General features: G+C 35.8%; 1 protein-coding gene across 2 annotated transcripts in view; it reads right to left on the bottom strand.

Annotated features, from left to right (window-relative positions):
* Positions 1-23,753, bottom strand: part of LOC138700008 (uncharacterized) — a 346,744-nt gene that overhangs the window by 242,996 nt on the left and 79,995 nt on the right. For both annotated transcript variants that reach the window (XM_069826277.1, XM_069826278.1), the window contains exon 2: positions 16,902-16,940. The gene's annotated coding sequence lies outside the window, so the exon portion shown is untranslated. The remainder of the gene's footprint in view (positions 1-16,901; positions 16,941-23,753) is intronic.

The raw sequence follows: 23,753 nt of genomic DNA, 5'->3' as shown, positions 1-23,753 counted from the left end.
GAGAGATTTGGGATTTAAGTGTGCTTAAATGCGACAGGCTCATGTCAGTAGATTTACTTGCATGTAAAAGAACTCCTGCGGGACAAAATTCTGGCACACCGGTGACGCTGATACAACCTCTGCAGTTCCGAGCGTCGTTAAATAAACCATAATTTAAAATGAGGAAATTCACGAAACTGAAGCAGAGGCGGGGTGGGAGCTCACTGTCAAGTCACTGTTTGTGTGATCAATATTTGATAGGTTTGTATCAGAAAAATCGTCGGTATTTCCTCTTGAGTGAGTGATAGGGGAACTGGCTTATTGGTTGGCAGACTGCTCAATTTACGTACAGTGATACAGTGAATGAGTGACTGACTGGGAAACTGATTTTCTGTTGGCTAACTGACTTAGTGAGTGGGTGAGTGGATAAGTAAGTGATTCCCCGATGAGGACGTTCATAAGATGTTGATTTGGCCAACTACAGTATCTTTTGGAAATCAGCCTAACTATATAGACGTTCTGACGGGTTGTGAATAAACTGTAGAGAAAGAAGCGAGAAATGTTGGCTCCTTGTACTAGCGGATGATACTTTCGACTTGTAACTATAGACGTGAAAAGAATAAGAGAAATTCTTGAAGACACTAAATTCTCACTCTCTAAACACCAATATCGATTCTTACCTGCTATTCCTAAATCTTAAGAACTTATAAATGTTTCCTGTTTGTCTCTATGTAGGCTAAATTTATTTCACTTGTGTAATTCTGTGTTGAACATTAAAAACCAACGGCACTAGTGAACATCAAACTTAATAAACGAAACCTATATTCCACAGCAATATCATTGTTTAAAATTAGCAGGCAACTTCGAAAATGAAATGGAATTTTTCGTTTCCTGTAACGACAGACTATAAAACGCTTTCTAGGAAAGGGTTTATGCATTTCCACCACACGAAAACGGAGAGGGCAACAAACATTAAGAACTTTAATGTATCAATCATAACAGGAGTGTGCAGTAACGACATATTTAAATCAAAGCTGCCAAAACACTCGGTTGTGTTATTTTATGTAGCTAACATGTAAAGGGTGGGCAACAGCTATTCTTCCTTTTGTTTCCTACTAGACTGGCGCCAGCCAGATCTGTATAATTACGTGAATTATCGTGGAAGCAGGAATCGAGAAAGATCGCCTGCATGACATTCCGGGAGAGTGCATCAGCACGCTCGAACGCGAGATGAGAAAAATCAGAAAGCAAGTCTCATAAACAGAATTCCTCGCAAACTACCTTCACGCGCTATTTCTATCTAGGAATGCGAATTGTTGTGTCACTCCCATATCGAAGCTGGTTCCGCAAATTGCAGGGAAAACCTACTTGTCGCTTGTTTAACATCTTGACCTACGCCGCTCAAGACTGCATACTTGACAAACAAGAGCACCGATCTGTCAGAAATAAATGTGGAAATTACGAAAAAACAGTCACAGTGCTTAGGTTTCATAACAGTGAAAGTTCTGTAACCGCAGTTGTTAACGTCTTAACGAAGTGTTGGAGTAGATATTTTTCATCGCTGTCAACTTAAAACATGAATGTTCAATACGACAACATTTTTACAGCCGCTCAAGCGCTAGCTGGTCTTCCATCGAGGCGGTCCGGATTCAATTCCTGGCCAGGTCATTTTGGAGTTTGTGGTGACAAAGCAGACGCTGCAGAATATTTTTCTCGGAATACTGCCGTTTCCCTTTATTATTCCACCAACACTGTCCACTTCCCCTCATTTCATCTATCTGCAATAGTAAAAATAGGCTGGGGTGAAGTCTTAGAGTATTAAGGGTTTCCGATGCTGATGTACCTATAGGAAGGACTTGGGGCTCCGGCCCCTGGGGCTTATCAGGCTACTATGTTCGCGAAATGGAACTTGGCTCTATCAGGACCACCTTTCAGTGTCGGAATCAAGAATGTCACCCAGGCCACCTGTCGGATTTAGACAATCATTGCATATTTAGGGCGCACAATGAGCCAAAGCGTGCCTAAGTGTACGGCCCTCGTAAAGCCAAGCCAAACCAAAACTTTTACGGTGTTCAACACGGTTCAAGGAGTCCGGATGATTGGACAGTGTCAGATATAGATACACCCAACGTTTCGAAATTACGTGTCCGCTTCCTTCTACTTATCTTTTCTGATGTTGGAGCTAGAGTCGTGCACAACCGGTTACGAAAAATAGAAATTATATATTGCTGTTGAACGCCTGACGCTGTAGTCAGTATGCAGAACTCTTCCGTCTCGCAGAGTGTCTCAGACTCTGTTTAACGGATATTCGAGTTGTTTCTCATTCTTTGTGGGTGGACGGCAAAGACAAACCACATTGAACCGTGCAGGACTTCCAAGAGCCCTTGCAAGGACGCGATTATCATCGTGTAGGCCTACTATTTAACTGATAATTCTTCTTCTCACTACAATCAATCAATCCATCCATCCATTGATTTATTCATTCATGGATTCATTTATAGATTTAGTGATTCACTGATTGGTTAATTAATTAATTCATTCATTCACTCATTCAGATATTACAGTTGGTATCGTCAAAAGCAAAACATATCTTCTTACTAATGAAATAAGCCATCTGCTTAGTGTAATTAAAAGGCATGAACAACTACTGTTTTAGAGGTATGCATTTTGAGTTTAAAGTGTAAACATTACAATAGGCCTAGAATGCATGTACTTATTTTCTCTTCTATTTAGTAAGAAATTGTAATTTATTATATTCTTACATTTCTTTACACATTAGATTTCATATTATGCATTACACTTACTTCTTTTGTTTTTACCAGTGTCCATTTGTTCATCTATATATATGTTATGAAGATAAGTGTAATAAAGTATGCAATCAATTGTAGGCCTATATTAAGCAAATACATTTTTTTAAATTACACATAGTAAATTTCCTTCAATTGTTTTCGTTTGTGTACTCAGAAAATGTCAGTGTTCTGTCTAGCCTGTAAAACATCAGGGGCAACCGGTTGAAATTCGAACACTCGGTCGGATGTTCTACCTCAGTGGTCGTCAGCAGTCGTTGAAATGGGTAAAGTGTAGGAGTGCAAAGAAATATGCTCCGTCGTGCAGTAGGGTTAGAGAGACAGCATACCCGCCAGCAGCCACGGATGCACGACCTTTATCACCTATCAACATGATATTTTGTGCAGTTTTTTTTAAAGTATCCCTATTACAGACCATGGAGGTTCACAGGGTAGCGAAAGGTTAAAGCTCTCAGCTTTTCTAGACCATGACAACAGTAGCAGTAAGGAAATAATTATGTTAGAGACTGGGTAAACTTTAGGACCATAGTGCGGCCGATAGGATTAGATCAATGGAGAAATCCATAACTATCAGGAATCGAATTATTGATTTCCGGCTTGTAGTGCAACGCCTTAACCTCGACGCTACCGTGCGCCGTTCTGCTGTTTTAGGTGAAGATGCAACCATATGCTTTGTTTATCTAGTGCTAAGTATTACAAATTATTTACAACCATGCAAATGCCCACACCAAACAGTAGAACCGAAAAAAGGAGAAAGAAGAATGAAACATGTGATGTGGACAGACAATAAGGAATGAAGCTGTGTTGGAAAAAGTGAGTGAAGAAAGAATGATGCTGAAACTTATCAGGAAGAGAAAAAGGAATTGATTGGGCCACTGATTGACAATGAGAAAAAACTGCTTACTGGATGATGGATGCACTGGAAGGAATGGTGAACGGGAGAAGAGTTCGGGGCAGAAGAAAATATCAGATGATAAGAAATATGGATTATATGCGGAGACAAAGAGGAAGGCGGAAAATAGGAAAGATTGGAGAATGCTGGGTTTGCAATGAAATACTTTCCCTTGGGCAGAACACTATGAATGAATAAGAACCGAAAAAAAAGGATAGTTTAACTATGTCGTCATGTTGTGTAGGTATATTAGCAATAACAGCTGAAAGGTGTATTTATTGTACTCTTTGTTGAATGTAGTGAGGCAAATATGTGGAAACACTAGCACTAGCAAATATCACAATATTTCCTACACATGAACAATCGCCGTGCTAGGTATAACAAGGCAATACATGAAGTTATACGAATCGCAGTATTCACGAACAGCTTGCGAACAGAATTGAGATCGCCTCAAAGCTCTCATTTGTTTCCCTGGTTATCTAGGACTCCCAAACAATTAGCATTTCCCTGTCAGAACCAAGTTCTACTAACGAGGACGTTCATGTGCTTTGTTTCCACTTTCCCCCACACCAAGGATGTCGCACGGGCGTGGTGCACACAATAGAAGTTGCAATAATTACACTGCACGCGGTCCAGACACGACGTTCTCTCTCTTTCTCTGGGGCGAAACTGCTGACAGAAATTGCGTATTGGCTGTCACTCATCTTGGTGTACTGAAAGCGATATCCGAGCTAGTTTTGTATGAATATGGACAACCTCTTCATTTCAATTTTCATCTTCTTGACTAGGTGCAATATACATGATGTCTTTTTAGGAATTTTCAATCTCCTATTCTTAGATACATACTTCATGGAACTCCCAAACGAGGAGTAAATGCGGTGGTAAGCCTCCACCCGATCCTAATATAACACAGGACATCACATTAACATCGGACAAGAATCTATGCCTCGCCTCAGGAAGTATTGGAATCCACAACCAAGGCTCCCACGCACATTGAAGCTGCTCTCATTAATCGTTCACGCAACCAGCTGTACTTCAATCTATCCATCAATGAATATTCTAAATAAAAGACACAATTCGTTAAAGACGAAGTGAACCTTAAATGTGTGTGTGTGTGTCTAATGCCTACCCACTTCACTTAACGTGATTCGGGTTCCACATACTGCGAAAAGATGGCAGGACTGTGACCCATTTTCAAGTTGACTACTTTATGCATGATGTGTATTTGTGAAGAGTTATGTTGTGTACTAGGTGAGTGTATGTGTAAGTGTATTTGTAGGGATTGGGTGAGGATGATGGTGAAGGTGAAGGGAGAAGGGGAACCGGTGCCGGCACGTAGCCTACTCCTGTCGAATAGCACCAAGGGGCCGCCAGGCTTAACGTCCCCTTCCGACGGACGAACCACTATCAATAGTGGCATATGCCTTCTCTTCATATGAACTGCGTAGAGATTGGGATTTAACCCAGGCATATTGGTGCACAATCTAGTGCTAAAACAGAACATTTTCGAGAGTGTCAGGCGAATTTATTCCTATCTATGTGCTTGCTGTGTAAAAATAATGAATTATGATTTTTTTTTAAGTGAAATTACAGACAGCTATTAATTTTAGTTATACTAACATGGTAATACTAGAATTTATTTTACACTCAACTTTTTTGCCTCTTATTTAAGTGAAGTTCAGTTCTTGTCTTTAGTTTGCTTTTAAGTTCCTTGAACTTGAGTGTTTGGTAGATGTCCATTTATATTAGAATTAAAAGAAAATATTCATTCTTTATTACATTGCTTTAACACATAATTTATATTACTGAATCACTATTACGTTATTTAAAATATGAGTAAATAAATAACAACTTCACTGTGTTAATATTTAAATTGTGGTTAGAATTCAGAAAATGGTGAAAACGACTTCGAAACTAGTCAATCAGATAAAATAACACCACAATTTAACTTAACACGGTGAAGTTGTTAGTTATCTTTATTTGTTTATTTTAAATAACTTAACAGTTCTCCAGTAAAAACTCTTTAGACTGGAAGTGATTGGTACAGTACAGTACACTACTGTGAATGCTTTAGGCCTATTACTGATTCCAGCACTGTAGTTACAATATATCAGTTATATCAGGTGTATGTGTTCAGTGTTTGTAGTTTTCCGTATAGGAGCCTCCATTCTTACCTTATTTCTAAGTCCACCGAAGTCACTCAGCGCTCAAGATATGCCGCAAGATGTGGATATGTGTATTGTTTAATGCCAATATGTTGCCGAAATCAGGACTACGTATACATATAGCTATTTAAGTACATTATTAAATGATTAACAGTAAACACATACTCTGCAAATACTTTTCGATCTAATGTAGTTGTAGATTTAAGGCACTGAGTTGATAATTATGCGTTCCAATGATTACATGTGGATTTTAAGATACACAGTGCACCGTAAGAAATTCTAAAGGAATTAGTATTTGAACTCTGTTATAATTTTGAGAATCGACGAACAAAAATTAATGTATTTTTTAAATATTTTTATTTTATTATATTGTGTAACTGTTGAAATTCTTCACCATTTTTTTAATAACCCCATTCGAATGAAAAATGTTGGCCACTGTTAGTAGTTTGTTGTGGCTGTCTTTCAATGCAGTACCCCTTGTAATTCTGTTTATGTCCACCGACATTGAAGGAATAGAAGTAGCTATAGGGAAGAATCAGTACCATAGTTTCCCAATAGAAATATCTCAATATATGACTTACTATTGATCCTAATGAGTGTACCTTGTTTATTGTATACTTGCTTATCACGAAATTTGATTGTGTTGCAAGAGTACCTCAGTTGCCTGTCATGTACTCTCAGCTACAGGATTTAGTTATACCTTCGCATCAGACAATGTAATAAGCATCAGGCCCCCTATTAATTTTACTGACATCATTAGGTTACCACGACGTGTGGATCTTTATACCCAAATAATATAAAAACTATCCTACACATATTCTAACTTTAAGTTCAACAATATGTTTTCTACAGTGTAGACCAGTGGTTCCCAAACTTTCTGAAGGCGCGATTCACTTTTGGGCCTGTACTTAACTCCATTCCAAAAATATAAATTTTTGTAAAATAGAAAACAAAAATAATTTTACTCAAAACTAATAGATATCATCCAAGAAACGACAAAAAATACAATTATATGTTTAACAATAACTCGAAATATTATGCAAAAATCATGTATAGTACTTAAAACTATCACCGCCGCGCCTTGGCGTTGCGGTAATAAGTCAATACAAATCGAAAAATTTCACTACCCGTTCCGCAAAAAATTTATAAAGAAACCATATTTCTGGTCGACATTATTTGACAAAAAAAAATTGACTCATTAGTGTATTAAAGAACTCATGGAAGATTTAGCTGCTTTTTACAGGCTACAACACATTTCTGTTTTTAATTTTTTCTTTTGCGGAAACGCAATTAAGTTTGCACAATTTTAAATGAGTTTCTTTTTAGTGTTTAAACTATTAGCTAATCAAAGATCAATTAATACGTTTGTATTATACGTACTGTGTACTACGTTATTGGTCTTATGTGCCCGCCCCTACCTCGACGATGCAACCACTGCCGAGCGATGAACTCAGTGATTCGTAGAAAGAGGACGTGGTGTAAGCAGCCGGATGAGTACAAATATTATTTACTGTTTTAATACTACGTACTACTGAGGATGATGTATTTGTCTTTAAGAGTTGGAGGGACTACGCAGCAGATTCCCTACAAGCTTCAATTTAATTTTTTGTCTGAGTAAATGTATTATAAAAGAGAATCAGTCTAATTGACTAAAAAATAGTTTTGTCGTTAATGTTAAAACAATTACAGTATTTTATTTAGAGGAGTTACCACTGTAATTATTTACTCATATATTTGTATGTGTAGACTCACATTATTAGATGCTAAAATAATTCTTATTTAAGTTTGCATTTTCATGTATAAGTTAAAATAACTTTCTTTCTTCTTCTTTACTGTATCTTTTGATGTCAACGTCGAGCATGAGCAAAGCGATTGCCTTATCAGTAACGTATTGAGTGGTGTTCCTGTAGTGGACGGAATCATATAGCTTTCCAAATTAGAAATTTCCATAACAGAAAGTTCCAACGGTGATACTCCACTATACTATTGATTCAATGTTAAAATTACACATTTTCGCAGAGCGTTGCTAAGATTTGGATTAAAAGAATGCAAGAATACTCGAGCTTTCAAAAGAAGCTCTTAGGTTTTTGACATTTATAACCTTGTATTTATACAAAATAAGTTTCTCGTCTATGATTATTTTCATCAAAAGCGAAAAATGTTCTTGATCTTGAATATATCACTGTGGTACATCGAATACAGAGTCCACATTTGAAAAGCTCTTTCTGAAAAACAGGCACATTTATAATATCAATTATTTTTTATTTTATAAATACCGGTATTGAAATATTGTATATAAATATAGGCCTATATATATTGTAAAAAATTCTCAAAAAGTACTATCATAATATTATTTGTATCACAATATTACCAACCTTTACCGTATATTTTTTTATATTTATGTTCAACGTCGTTTATGTTTATATTCATAAATTCAAAACAAATATATGTTAATAAGGTGTTTTTTATTTTGTAAATCGTCTCGCGAGCCCCTTTAGCTCTTTACACGACCCTCACTATGGGAACCACTGGTGTAGACGATTACTTTGCTTAAGTTAATAATTACGTATTACTTCAATAATTAGGCCTATTCAACTATCCCAGATTTTCTGGGTTACTTCTCACTCCCTGCTGTGATTCTACAGTTCTCCAGTTCAATAAAATCATCATAATTTTATGCGAAAATGATATGTTTGTTTTTCAGCTGGCATAGCAATATATTCTTCAGCATAAAATATGGACAACTTACATCTGATATAAATTAAAAGAAAGGAATTCAATGCAACCACCTATTCCTAAGCTTAATATTCCGCGAGAGTATTTATTGACTCTCGTTATGAAGTTATGAAACAGTGGGAATTCTATGACTGGCTTCTACATTTGTCATCAGGATGTTTTCGCAATTAAATCTTTTTTTATCTAAACAAAGAAAATTCATACTGCGAAGTTAATGGGAAATTACACAGGTCTTGTCATTTACTTGTGCTATAAATTTTCCATCAACGTATAATCCCCATTTTTTCTATAAACAACTTACTTGGTAAGCGATGAGCAAGTTATCACGTAACGCATTTCGTAAAACGAAACTCCGATGAATATACAGAATGAAGTCACGAAATCTAGAGACCACAAGAGATGGTAGTTTTAAATCTTTGGAGACAAAAATTGTCGGAACTCAACGCAGGTCTGTAATGCGAACATTAAACTACGTAATTATTATGAAATCACAAAAACAATTTTTACACCTTAGAAACTAAGTTATTAAAAGTTAAAGATGAAATGACAAGGATATCGCTACAACCTGAGCAGGGAGATGCAGCTAGAGTGTAGAAATACTTTAAATAAATCGAGAATAATACATTTATATTTCTAAGTTCCATTTCAACGAGTCGGTATGAACTGAAGTATTTATAGACAGATGAAACCAGTGACTATAAAATACTCTGAAACGCACCCTGCATGTATTTTATATTAATTACATAAAACAAAACCGAAATAAGCTTATACCTTAAATCTCAACTATTCCCATGGAATGAAAAAATAAAATCATTCCGATGTCATAACAGCTGTCGCCGTCTTCTGCAAACCAAACGCCACTCCTCGCTCTTCATCCATTGTCCTGTCTCTAATCCTCTAGCATCCATAGCTGCTAGTACACCCTCCATTCAAGTCTTCTTTGGTCGTCCTTTTTCCTTCTTTCTGGTGGGATCCATTTCATAATTATTTTTGGTAATCGTTGTTCTGGCATTCTTCTGATATGACCATACCACTGTAACCTTTTCCTTTCTATTACATGTATAATGTCTGGCTCCTCTTGCACTTCCATAATTTCTTTTGTTCATCTATTTCTTATTTTTCCATTTTAGATTTCCCAGCTGATCTTCTTAGGATATCCATTTCTGTACTTAATCCCCCCCCCCACCTCCAGTTGGAATTTGCCAAACTTCAGCTCCAAATATAGCATACTTTGGACTATGGTTTTATTCATCTGTAATTTTCTTTTTTTTTTTATATATTTTTGCTCTACCAAATAGAATTTAGAGCATTTATGGCTTGTTTTGTTTGTGTAATTCTGTTTTTAATTTCCACTGTATTAACTCCTGAATGGTGTATCTCTGTGCCTAAATAAGTGCATTAAATAGATGGTTCTAATTCTTCTCCATTATCAAACTTTAAATTTTCCTTTTCTTCTCCTATTAGTTTTCCCTATATTTACCGAAAGTCTCCATTTTTCATGTTCTTCTTTTAGTTTTCTAGCCATATATTTCATATCATGGTGATCATATCATATTCATTTAAGTACGATTTAAAACTGTCATTATCAGAGTGCTGTGGAACTTTCGTCTTGGTGTACTAGAAACATTCCATGTTCCTGAGCTACATCGGTGACTCTATCATTTAAGAAGAAAAAGGAAAAAGGAACACGTACAGTACAGTACAGTATATCTATTAGAATTGTTACCTATATAGATAGCTATTCTCCAGGACTGCACGTACAGATGTGTTGAGGAATCCACCCCACATTTAATTGAATGTCTAGTACAAGAAAATAGCTCTTGGTAACAGATCTAACAGATGTGGTTGACTTTCACGTTACTGTGATGATTAGGGATCGTATTCTGTCCCAGGGCGTACGGAAATAAGTTTAGCTGTTCATAGACTATATTGGCGTGACGTCATGTTTGGCATGTGGCACAGGTACTATAAGGGAATATTTGCATCTTTGTTTGGGATGCAATTGACATTCTTTTCATGATTCAAAATTAGATTTCGAAGACTGTTGCAAATGCATTCTAGTGATAAAGAGTGATAGTACTGTACGATGATCTTTTCTACAATTTAAATTATTTGTTTATTTATTTATTTGATTTACGTATTATTACTGGTACTGGGAGAGTTAAGGCCATAAGACCTTCTCTTTCATTCAACTAGTATAAAAATACATAGCAAGTATAAATACAGATACAGTAAATAATAATAATAATAATAATAATAATAATAATAATAATAATAATAATAATAATAATAATAATAATAATAGTAAAAGCAAAATGTAACTGTGTTTAGTAAGAAAATTTATATATTAGAATAGTTAGGGCCTATTCTACAAAAGTAAGATTTGAAGAAAGATCATATTCTAGAGTCGAAAAGCAGTCTTTCTGACAATCAGCTTTTGGAAGTAGTAAATATCTGACAGACCTATTGTACACAATGCACAAAATAAGTATGCTACAGAGTATGAAATAAAATACCTTGCATTACAATACACTACAATGTAGGTCTATATTCATTATAGTGTAAATAGTGAAAATAGCGTATTCTAGTGTACATAGTGTAAATAATTTAAATTGTAAGTACTAGTGTATTTGTTAAAGTAGTCTACGTTTTGTTCAGTCCCACTTTACGAAAGAAGAGTCGCGTGAGCCTTTAGTCAAGTATTTTGCCTGCTAGATGGACGTGTGTTGTCTACTTAAATCTACAGTAATACTTAATCTTGTAGCCTCCTGAGACAAAGTACGGTCCCTAGAGGTAATGAAGGTAGTACTCGTATGTACTTTGAAATATTAAATGTTTCCAGAACTATGACGAAGTACAGAAACCCGAAAGTTTCGGACCACACATTCAACTCTAGCAGTCATAGGTATATAGCAAATGTTTTGTGCTCATGTATGAATTTAGCACTCAATGTAAGACGCGCAGAAATAGCAACAGTCGTTCTCAAATCACGACCAATATTATCGAGAAATTAATACGAAGGAGTATTTAATAAATACAAACTTTTAAAAAGAATGTTATGCGAAGTTAAATAAAATGTATAGCCTACATTCGTTACAGAAACATGACTTCCCTCAGCAGCAATGTAAATAGTAAATACTACACCTCTTTTAAAGAGCGAGAATGATTAATAATAGTCTTTATTAAACACGAATGTGTACAACTTTAAGGATTTTTTTTTTGTTATGGAGGCTTGACTCGGAATCTTGCGGAGTAAGGATCATTGTGGAGTATTGGTGGAATGATGACGATAATGATGATAATGGTGAGAGGAAACGGGAGAACCCCGAGATAAATCTCTCGCGCCGCTTTGTCCACCACAAATTCCTTCATGACCCATTATTAAACCGAGTTCACCAAGGTGGAAGACAGAGGAAGACTAACCACTTGACCACGGCGAGGTAGTGAGAATTATTATAATCAGAAGGAGGTTCTACCGCTATGAACAAACGGTTAGCATGTCTCATCGTGAAAAGAGCGGACCCGGGTTGAGACAAGTTATCTGGTTGAGGTTTTTTCCGAGGTTTTCCCTCAGCCAATTTGAGCACAATTGCTAAGTAATATTCGATGTTGCACCTCGGACCCATTTCCCCATCATAATTACACTTCCCCTATTTCATCATCTCCGTTTATTTCTCATATTTCGGGCTTGCTCCGTTGCAGAGTCGGCAGCGGGCCGCCACTAAATTCCGACCCCGTGGTATGTGGTCGTTAGTTGCTAGTGGTAGTGCTATGTACCGTGGTGATGCTTATGCGGAAAGATAGAGGGAGTCTGTAAGTTGCAGAGGAGTTCGAAGGTGGCCCACAGGGGAATCTGTGGCACGGGGAGGCCTTAAGGCATGCACATCATTCCATTTCGTGTAGTACAATGGGCCCACTTAAGCGGCTTACTTGCGAAGGCAGTTCCTAGCCCGTGCTCCTTCCCTCAAGAGTTACTGGAGGAAGACGAAACCTGGCGCTATATTATACTACGTCCAACTGAGAGAACTATTACTCTGATCCACATCAGCTGACTGCAATAAAGTTTGCTGAGTATAAAGGTTTCGAGTAGGCAACCCCGCTAATCTCTTATATCAGTTCTTTCCACGCGTCTCCAGCCGGCGATCTGGGGTTATGGAATGATGATGGGATGGAGATCGGAAGGAATAATGTTGACGTGGGGAAAAGGGGGAACTCCGACAAAAACCACAACTCCAACCTTGTTTGCCGAAAGTGTCACTATGGATTTTTAAATGAAAAATCTCGGTTCTCACTGACTCGGACCCGAACCGCCTCCTTGACAGGCTGGTGGTCTAGATCATGCGGCCACCGCATAAAGGGTGAGGATAGGAATATATTCACAAGCAATGTTAACCAATTTCAAATGAAAAGATTTTAATAAGAGACAGACAAATTAGGTTTAACTAGAAATATGTAAGCCTATGTGCATACTAAGAAGCCATTGCTTTGGGATCTAACAAAGTTCGAGGAATGCGAAAGACGGAGAGTTCTGCAAACGGGCGCAATTACGAATATTTTCCTGTGAACAGCGGCAATAGTTAGTTAACTGTTACTTAGGTCCGAGGTCAACGCAACAATGGCTAGCATTTAAAGAAGGCTATACTTTAATTGCCGGGTACAATTGTACGTTTTAATTTGAGAATTGTATTCATTAAATGAAAACGCTTCCACGTACAGTTTTCTAATAATTTCCACGTGTAATTAGTGAACGTGAAGAATGAGAGCTCAGTGTCTCAAGGTCATTACCACAACGAGTACAATTCTCACACATACACATCAGTGACGTAGCCAGGAATTTAAGATAAGAGGGGTTAGGTTTTGGCTCTTGTTACAGGCAACGTATTTAAAAGACAAGAAGATAATAAATATTGTATAATACTATGAAATTTAAAATCAATTTGGACTCACCAAAAGTTGTTATAGGCCTAAAGCAAAATTCATTCTCCGTCTTTGCAGAGTGAATCAACACGCCGACTCTAAATAAATCGTCCCTGCTCAAAACTTTGAGTTCTGTGTGCAGTAACTTTTGACTGTCCACATAATATACCTTGTCAACTGTTAATGTTTAATAACATGAATGAGATAATATTATTATTGGTGTGTCAAAAACAGTGTATCATTTTTGGGAATACAATCAGTAATCTCACTAGCCGTTTTGATTTATCTAGAGAAAATCAAAACTCGAGTGGGATTTAATTGACTATTACACGATTAGAAGAAAGTATATAAAGATTAGAAGTAACGAAGTACTCGAATACAATAAAATATTAATTGACTTACGAAAATACAACTGTCTTCAAATGTATTATTGTACCATCTCAACATTACAAATATTACGCTAGATGCATGCTAGATGGCAGTAGTGAGCAATGCATTCTCGTCGAGAAGTTCCCGATCTATACACGATGGCAATGTTACTAGTCAAGAAGGCTTTGTTGATTCAGTTTCATTTTTATTAAGACAGTTGCATTCCACTTCAATTATCCGAATCCCAGTAATCAACGTCACTTGACAGATGATTTTCAATAAATCTTAATATTAAACAATCTCTGATACGTGACTATCCATAATATCATATAGCAGAAGCTATAACATAACCTAACTAATATACACAAGTGTTAGAAAAGTTTTAATTAACGACGATGACATAAAAAATAAACATGAATAATTTTAAAAGGAATAATTATTGAATGTACAATTTTCAAATTTGAATGTGGTTGGTGGTTCAACTGATGTTATATTAGACGTGTGCGTAATAGAAGTGGAACTTGTTGATTTAGGCCTACATGGTGTATTCAACTTATTCAGAATTTCCGAATGAATAATTTTAAAAGGAATAATTATTGAATGTACAATTTTCAAATTTGTATGTGGTTGGTGGTTCAATTGATGTTATATTGGACGTGTGCGTAATAGAAGTGGAACTCGTTGATTTAGGCCTACATGGTGTATTCAACTTATTCAGGATTTCCGAATGGTGCTCTTCATTTATTTGTAAATCGGATTTCAAAAGATGCATAGGTATGATCAGTGATTTTTATTAATTCTTGTTCTTGAATGCCAATGCGAGTCATATTTGAAACTGCTGTGCATCGACTGGAGTGGTTTGTAATTTTATATATATTTTTGACGTCCAGACCAGCGTAGTTTCAAATGTTGGCAAACAAAGAAACAAATGCTAGGGACGCGATAAAATTGTACCATAAGCAGCCATGATTGGTTGAAATACGTCCTTTCGTACCGTTTTATTGGTCAAAAGTAGTATGACGTAGTAAGAGTGTAATAGTCAGGGTAAATTGCACTTCCAATGAATTACTCTAACAAAGATAGTTACTAATGTGATGTTAGTAAGTTGAAAATGCTTTGTGACTCTTGAAAGTACTGAATACTGTCAATTAAATAAAATAATAAAACTAAATAGGACATAACTGATGTGTCCGCCGTCAAATAACATCCGCGTAAGTAATTAGAATGAGCAAAAACACAGTTACGTGGACTCAACACTGACACAGTAGGCTACTTACAGTAATTATGTTATTACGACAAGTGAAATTTACAATCTATCATATATTACAACCCTGACACAATTAACAACAATGCTATTTTATGATGAAAACGTGTGCTTACTTAGCTGCAATTTTTCAGAGAAAAATTTCACCAACCGACAATCTATTTTTGTTACTTTATCATAGATATTTTGTTCATATAATATGTAAGATCGTATTTATGTTAGAAAACAATTTTAAAGTTATCTCCATTGCACTTTATATGTCACTCTCAGGGAATAACACGTGCGCACAGACTCTACGTGATGTGGGGTTTGCGACTGTATTAAAAATATTTTGTATTTTTATGCTTACTCTACAATCAGAAACTGAGTTTCGATAAATGCAATAATTTACATAAGGACTAATATGAAGTGAATTGTTTCCCTCAGCTTTGATACAGTATGGAGATTATTCTTTTAATTGCCTGTACATAATTATGTTTTAGTTAACGATGCTCGCAACTACCGAGGTTGTATTAGCGTCGCCGGTGTGCCGGAATAAGTATTTTCCCGCGGGAGTTCTTTTACATGTCAGTAAATCTACTGACATGAGCTTGTCGCATTTAAGCACACTTAAATGCCATCGACCTGAGCCGGGATCGAACCCGCAACCTCGTGCAATTTTACTTTTTCCATTGTATCGTTGTCGTTCTCGTTTGACTTCTTAAATCCAAGTACACTATCATAATTAGGCCTCTGGTTTCTATGACATGTCATATTTTTATCCAAGTCTCTTTTCACAAACTTCAGTTAAATGAAACATATTTCTAGCTTTTCTGAATACAATGACATTTTTTGTCATATTACAATTGTATTAACAGTTCTTCAAGTAATAAATTGCATGTTTTGTGTTAATAATGGCAAGAGGATTTTGTTTGCGTTAGATTAATTATTCTGGATTTCCTTTCCTTACAAATCTTGTGTGGTTAAATGAAGTTCGAAGGTAACTGGCCAACCCCTATAAGTTAATGAAATAAGGTATAAAGAGCTGAAGAAACACAAAAGAAAATTAATGCTTACCATCTTTACCAGATTCAATTTCGTAAGAAATTATGTGCAGTGCAAGTAACTTTCGTATGAAAGATTACGTCTTGCTTTAGGGTTCTTTTCTATTCTCGGGAACAGAGAGTTAAATGTACCCCTTAATAATACGAGTATAAAGCAGGAAAAGTAGATTTCGTATCTCATACACGCAAAACTGTCATTTTAATAATGCGAATAAATGAAATAGGCTTTCAGGGAAGTAGTGTAGTCAAGGTAACAAGAGAACAATCTGAACAAGCGTGTTTGAAAACGACAACCAATCCAGTTAGCTAGTCTATGTCGAAACAGTGAATATACATATAGCCTATGTAGGCTGCATTCCTGAATTCTTACGGAGATCAAGAAAGAGATAGGGAGATCGAAATTAGGAATCTGAATTGTGGGTATTAAGACAGGGAAAATATTGATAGAATGTGAGTAGCAATCAGGTAAATTTTTCATGGCAAATTCATGTCAATAACAATCAGAGAATGAGAAATTTTAAACCGAAATAAAATATCTTGTGAAATGATGCAAGACCGTTCGTTTATCGCACTTTATTGCATTTCACTTGCAAAAGTTGCTACGTGCAGATGACGATTTGAAGGCAAAACCACATTACATGTTCTGCAGTGAAAAGTGAAATCGACACAGAATTATTGAATACTTGAGTCATCAAGAAGGATTAAATGATGTAGAATTATTGTACTCACCAGAGCTGAGTGCAGTAGACACGATTCGACGACGATCAGCTGAAAAGAAGCAAACGGAACAGATTAGAAAACAATACAACAAGGTGAGAGGGAAATGCGATTGAAATGTAGACTAAATGGCAAACACAACAATCGCTGCTGCAGCTAGTTTTCTGCTGTTGCACGCGCTTTTACACCCGTGAAGTGGGTCGAGTCTCCCAGAGCGACAAAATGCAGGTCTCGATGATAAATGACAGCCCTGCTACTCTTTTTTTTCTGCAATGTTTCATAGCACACGGTATGCTGTGGAAACTTCTTAGTCATCTCTCCTTCGTTTTAATTTCACGCAGTAAAAGTTCGAATATGAAAAATGGAAATGACAATGTAAATAATTGATTTTATCGCACGCTAGTCATTAAACAAACGCACAAAAGCCGGGTCGAATTGTTAAAGCATGATTTTTTACACCGAAGAGGCAGAATGAGACATCTGGCGAGCCTAAGTGGAATTTCTGGTGGACAAGGACGATGTTTAGGCATCTTTTCTTGCAGTACTCTCCTTTCTTTGTCATCATTTCGACATTTCTCCACAATTTACATCATCATCATCATCATCATCATCATCATCATCATCATCATCATCATCATCACCATCATCATCATCATCATCTTCTACAACTAATTATGAGCCTGGGCTTTCTTCTTGACTTTCCCCCAGGACTCTCCATACCTCCTGGGCTACCATCCACCACTAATTCTTGAGTCCAAGCCTATTCAGATTGTCACAATTCACAGTACCAGCAGAAAGGAAAGTAATGCTACATAATGTTTTCCTTCAATACAAAATTACAGTATATTGTATTCCAGTGATTCTCAACCATTTTTGTAAACGTACAGCTTTAGGTTGCCAATATTTTTTAGTACCTCGATAGTACAATAATAATAATAATAATTAGTGTTGTGGGATTTAATCGATTAATTGATCAATTTCTGTTTTAAGATTAATCGATCAAAAATATTTAATCGAATAATCGAGTCGATTAAAATTAATAGGTTGTAGTTGAAATTAATTATAATATTTCTCTCTCGGAAATTGCGTGCTTTTATTTTCTAACTGCAAAGCAGGAATCGTAGGGAAAATCTGTGCACAAACACTTCAGAAAGAAATGGAGATATGAGGACAGTGACCTAGTCTACCTCTATTGAAAGTTGAAACACAAAGCGAAACCCTTATTAAGTTTTATGGTTTTCTAAGAAAACTTCCACTTTGTTGTCAACTCATCTTCTTAGCATATGAAATACATACTTTTCTAGGATTCGTCCCCCTCATCCCTTATAAAACAGCCATGTCTACACTGTGTGCAAGTGAGAACGTAAATACCTTCTTCTCTTTCTAAAATCTGGTAATTCGATTACAATAGGGGCCAGTCTTCTGTTTCGACCGCTGTACCGCAGTTGCAGTTTCTGTACTTAGTTTGTATATGAAGGTTGTATGTTTAGTTTGATAAAGAAAAAAAATCAGTTTTCTGTGTTTTGTGAAAAGTGTAAACGCCATTAGCCTATGTCATATTATGAGAATTTAAGAGGTAAACTCAGTGAAACGTTTGGATTTAAATTGAACGATCGTGGAGAAGTGCTTGACAGAAAAACAAGTTTTTTCGTGTTTAGTGATGTAGGAAACATTGTTACTAAACGTAGAGCGGCACTTAATTTGGAGCATGTGAATGCACCCACATGTTTAAAATCATAGATGAAGCAGTATTAATTAGGTGAGTCTTCATACTTTTTGTTATTTATGTTTGTCTAAAAAAGCCCCGGAGAAATTGTCACAATAAGTTATAAGCCTCATAATAAATATATGTTAGTAAGTAATTAAAATAGTTATACAAATCTAGTCTTTCGGGTAAAGCTCCCTGTAAAGCAGATTTGAATAATTTCAAGGGAAAAAATTGTTCCGGGGCCGGGTATCGATCCCGGGACCTCTGATTGAACATACCAGCGCTCTGCCAACTGAGCTACCCGGGAACTCCACCCAACACCGTCTCAACTTTTTCCTTTATATCCACACAACTCGCGTGGGCTGACGAAACGCCAGAGACCCACATCAAGTGCACACAATCTCTATGTGACTTGGAATTGTGGTTTTCTGTTAACGTACACAGTGACGTATATATTATGCAAATCTAGTCTTTCAGGTAAAGCTCCCTGTAAAGCAGATTTGAATAATTTCAAGGAAAAAATTGTTCTGGGGCCGGGTATCGATCCCGGGACCTCTAGTTGAACGTACCAGTGCTCTGCCAACTGAGCTACCCGGGAACTCCACCCGACACCGTCTCAACGTTCAACCAGAAGTCCCGGGATCGATACCCGGCCCCGGAACAATTTTTCCCTTGAAATTATTCAATTAAAATAGTTGTTTTGTAATATAACGATACAATATATAGGTACACAGATATACAACATGTAATATTTAAGCTTATCACCGAACACAAGTTACATTTAACAATAATTGTGTACTTCAAATCAATGAAAACTCGATTAATCGATTAAATTCAAATAGTTGATTGATTAAATATTTTGATCGATCAACAGCACTAATAATAATTATTATTATTCAGGCACTTGATATATTGTCATTCGTAATTTTGCTTACTAATACAATGTCGTTAAGTTCTGACCACTTAATTTTGTACATTTGATTAAATGTTCTTTGTTCATGAAGGAGTCACTTTCATGACATAGACGACACTCTGAAGATGGGAGGATAGAGATTCTGTGAAAATGTGCAGCCAAAGTCATGCCCAGTAGTCATCCGGAAGATTGCAACAGCTTTTCTTTTTGGCCCATCTGGTACTGATGAGTTGTCTATTAGATTTTCAAAATTTTTCTCTAACAAGAAACTGGACTGAGATGTTTCAGTTCGTCTTTGAATTTACCATTAATGATACGGTGATAATGTGTTGTGAAACCAAGAGGAGATGAAACTCTCTACGTAATGTAAAAGAGCTATAGGAATAAAATTTATACTCGTTATCCCCGAAAAGAACGAAATGCAGCATACTCATTCCCAAACAGTAATTACTTAATAACGGATATATTTAACCGGGTAAGGTCGGAACGACAGTCACATGAGGGGCAAACAGAACTCATAAATCGAGGGGAAGACAGTATAGGCAGGGCACTGTGTTCCCGCGTGGGCACTATATACACCACCCCTCCATTTCTTCCTCCACATGTCTGCATGTACATACAATACAGTAAGCAGAGCTTGAACTCGGTACCTTAGTGTTCTAATCAGGGGTTTGTAAAGTGGTGGAATGTGGCGAATAAACTGTAGGGTTTCGTTTTAATTTTCAAGAAACATGGGAACAATACTATTTTGTTATTATGAATAAAGGTAAGAGTCAATTCATCAACTGTTCAGTTGATATTTATATGAACCCCAATATCGGACGGCACTTCGATCTTCAACATAAGAATTTCCGTGAACATAAACTCATAGGTAAGAGTTTAAAATAGGATTGTTAAAAATAGTTTATATTAATAAAACAGTTGTTACATGCGATAAAGCAATGTGTTATTTAAATATAATCTGTTGCGCAGGTTGAAATATTGAGAAATATTTCAAGAATCTACAAGAATAATTTGTTAATGGAAAACACAGCCCACAATCACTATTAGTTGAAAATACGGTCCGATCAATCTATCGTATTTCAAACATATAGACGAGTCATGGAGAACAATAGGTACCCTTTTTCAAATGTGAAGTAAAACCGGCAAGGAATTATATAATTTATTACCTAATTACAAGTTTCCTAATTACGTAATTTCTCAGCTAAGCTGCTGACAATCTATGATTCCACGTATGTCTGCGAACTTTTTTTTTTCTAAAATGAACCTGATGAAAAATATTGCGCGTACACGTCTAACAATCTATCATCTCGTAACTGTTTTATTTTTGTGTAGTGCCTAATAGTATTCATTCTAATATAGACAGACTTGTCCTGACCCAACAGTATAGGCGATCTAGAACTTATAAGTGATTATTTATAATGAATGCTAAGCTATAGTGACCATATGAACGCCTATATTACGTACATGATTTGCAATGTTTAATGTAATGACATGCCATATTAATTTTGTACATCCCTAAGCGGAAGAGAAGCCAAGTTCATGTGATGCAAACATGTCTGAAATATTGTGAAACAGGTGAACTGGATCACCTTTTCTTATGACAATGCCTGATCTAACGGATAGACAATCCTGGTAAAAAAAGAATCTATTCCCATCAGATTGTCAGGTTGTATAAAGAGTTGGAACCCCTTCACAAAAACATTCTTATTCATAAGTTCCAAATTCATCAAAGGCGGACGGATCGTAGAAGCCAAGGAAGACTTTTTTTTTTTTTTAAGATGGCTTGACCAAGTAATATAATCTTTACTATATTTCGAATTGGAACATACTTTTAAGTTTAACCATGATGATGACGATGATTATCTATTTAAGAGTCATAAATAACGAAGTTGGGAGACTGTAAAAGTAGGATTCTTCTAGAAATTAAACTGAGGTTATATATATATATATATATATATATATATATATATATATATATATATATATATATATAATTCAGAACAAGACAAAGCCTATTAGCTCAATTTATTTGATAATCTCAAAAACTATTCTAAAGGAATAAGTATGACAACGGTAAGCATTTAGAAGTATGTATGTTTCCTTATTTATGAATGTGTCTAGAAGAGTCTAAAACATCAAAATAATAATTTGCAATTCTATGGATTCAGAATACAATCATAAACAGAGTTCATTTCTCTTTTACTTTATTTATTTATTTTTGTGTGTTTTATGTCATAACACTTTCTTAACCCGAGAGTGTTGTTTAAAATTAATATTTTATAGCAATTAAAACTAATATTTTTTAAACTGCTTTTCGTTCCCTGGGGAGTTTTCACACAACTTTTACATTACTGTTACCCTACGGGACACGAAACGCGTGTGACGTAATGTCGAACTCGGGACACCGCACGCAAACGTACTCACAAGCCGGAGGTCGACGACTGCTCCGCCGTGTGTTCTATTAATTACACGGCCATCAACCTCTCTGCCTGCCGGACGCGCGGGCAGTGCATATCTCGAATCAGCTGATTGTGTCATCTGTCACGCATCGCTTCAAGCCAATGCGATCAGAGATCGGCCTTCGAGTTCCAACAAATGACACTGCATCATCGTCATTCACCATAACTATCACTACAACCACCATCAACTTTTCTTTCTCAGCTTCTTCTGCGCCGCTACAATCCCATGCATGTTTGATTCTAGTTTGTTTTGAAACGGAAGGATGGATGTATACATCAATAGATGAAATAATGCATAGATGATTAGATAGGTACCTACATAAAGATTTAAAGATAGATGCTTTGTGAATGGCACATGCTTTCTTATTAAACGTTTTACATAGTAACTAATGAAACTGCTATTTTACGTAACTTTGTATCAAAGGAATTGTTTGAAATCACTGTCTAATAAATGTCTTTCTAATCTCTAATTCACAAACTTCCCACCATTAACATTGTTAAGCTTACGTAAATATGATTAGTTCACTTCAAAAAAATGTAAGAAACTTGAGATTTTCTAACATCTGTAATATTTCTCATTCCAGTGAGAATCGATAATTCTAACCTGACATGGATTGAACTTCGAATAGAAGTGTTTTGCATTATATAGTCAGGCTATATTATTTTTGTACTATTCAAACGCTTCCCCATTTCTGCTTAATTTACATCAATAATTTATTAAATTGTTCATGTAGATATGCGACTAATTCATGTTGTCTGGTATTCTTCAAACATGCACATGGAAAATCATACTATATAGAAATTTGATATCATTCTCCTATTCACATTAAAACGTTAATAATCGCAACACGTTAAAGGTTAAGATATTGCAAGTACTGAAAAAAATCATGCAACTATCAGTTCAATTAAAGCTTAAATTAGACTTGAGTTATATGTCTACCTTTTTAGTAAAACAGAAACAAGTTAGTACAAATGAAAATTCGTCATTGTTGATCCCATTTCGACGAAACTTTTCACTGATTAGTAACTGTCTCTAACAAGGCAATTCGCTGTCAATTCGCTAGAAACATTAATGTTTTTTTTCTCTTTTATCTCCAGAGAATGAAATTATGAGAACAACACCCAAATGCGAAATGAGAAACTCCATACATGTATAATTATTAATACATTGTTTTACCTGTTCTAAAAAAAATATCACAGTTCTCGCGGTCATTGCCAGAAATCATGTTGTCAATAATAATTATGTTTTTATTATATTCAATTATCCGCTATTTTCTATACATATCTAACCCACAGAGCAAATACAAATTGTTCAAGTATTCTGTCCTATAAAAGAAACATAAATACCAATAAATTGATATTTATTGTAAGAAATTGAACCTGCAGATAGGCCCTAAGCAAAAGAGGCTTTAACTTTCTATCATCACGATAACATTGTTGCGGATGTAAACATTCGAGATTAAAAATAATGAAAACGATACAACAAAAAGTTGATTGCGTTTTATGGCTTACCTCCTGAATTAAAATCAGTTACACACGTTCAACATAACTTTAAAGTAGTGCTTGCTAGTTCTGCATGTAGTTTTTAAGTCAATTAAGAAATGGGAGAGACGTCTAAAAGACAATCATTCTAAAGACGACCACGTAAATCAATTTGAACGACCTCTATAAAACTTCAGTTTCCTCGTTCCACCATTCATAATGTGCTTCACCAACGATCACGTATGCGTGCGTATAAACTCCAATTGTTGCATCACATTAAATCTTACGATTGTGTGCTT

Source organism: Periplaneta americana, chromosome 5 (assembly GCF_040183065.1).
Source record: "Periplaneta americana isolate PAMFEO1 chromosome 5, P.americana_PAMFEO1_priV1, whole genome shotgun sequence".
NCBI classification, from domain to species: Eukaryota; Metazoa; Arthropoda; class Insecta; order Blattodea; family Blattidae; genus Periplaneta; species Periplaneta americana.
Note: the sequence above shows the minus strand (reverse complement) of the source record. Positions and strands in the feature narration are given on the sequence as shown.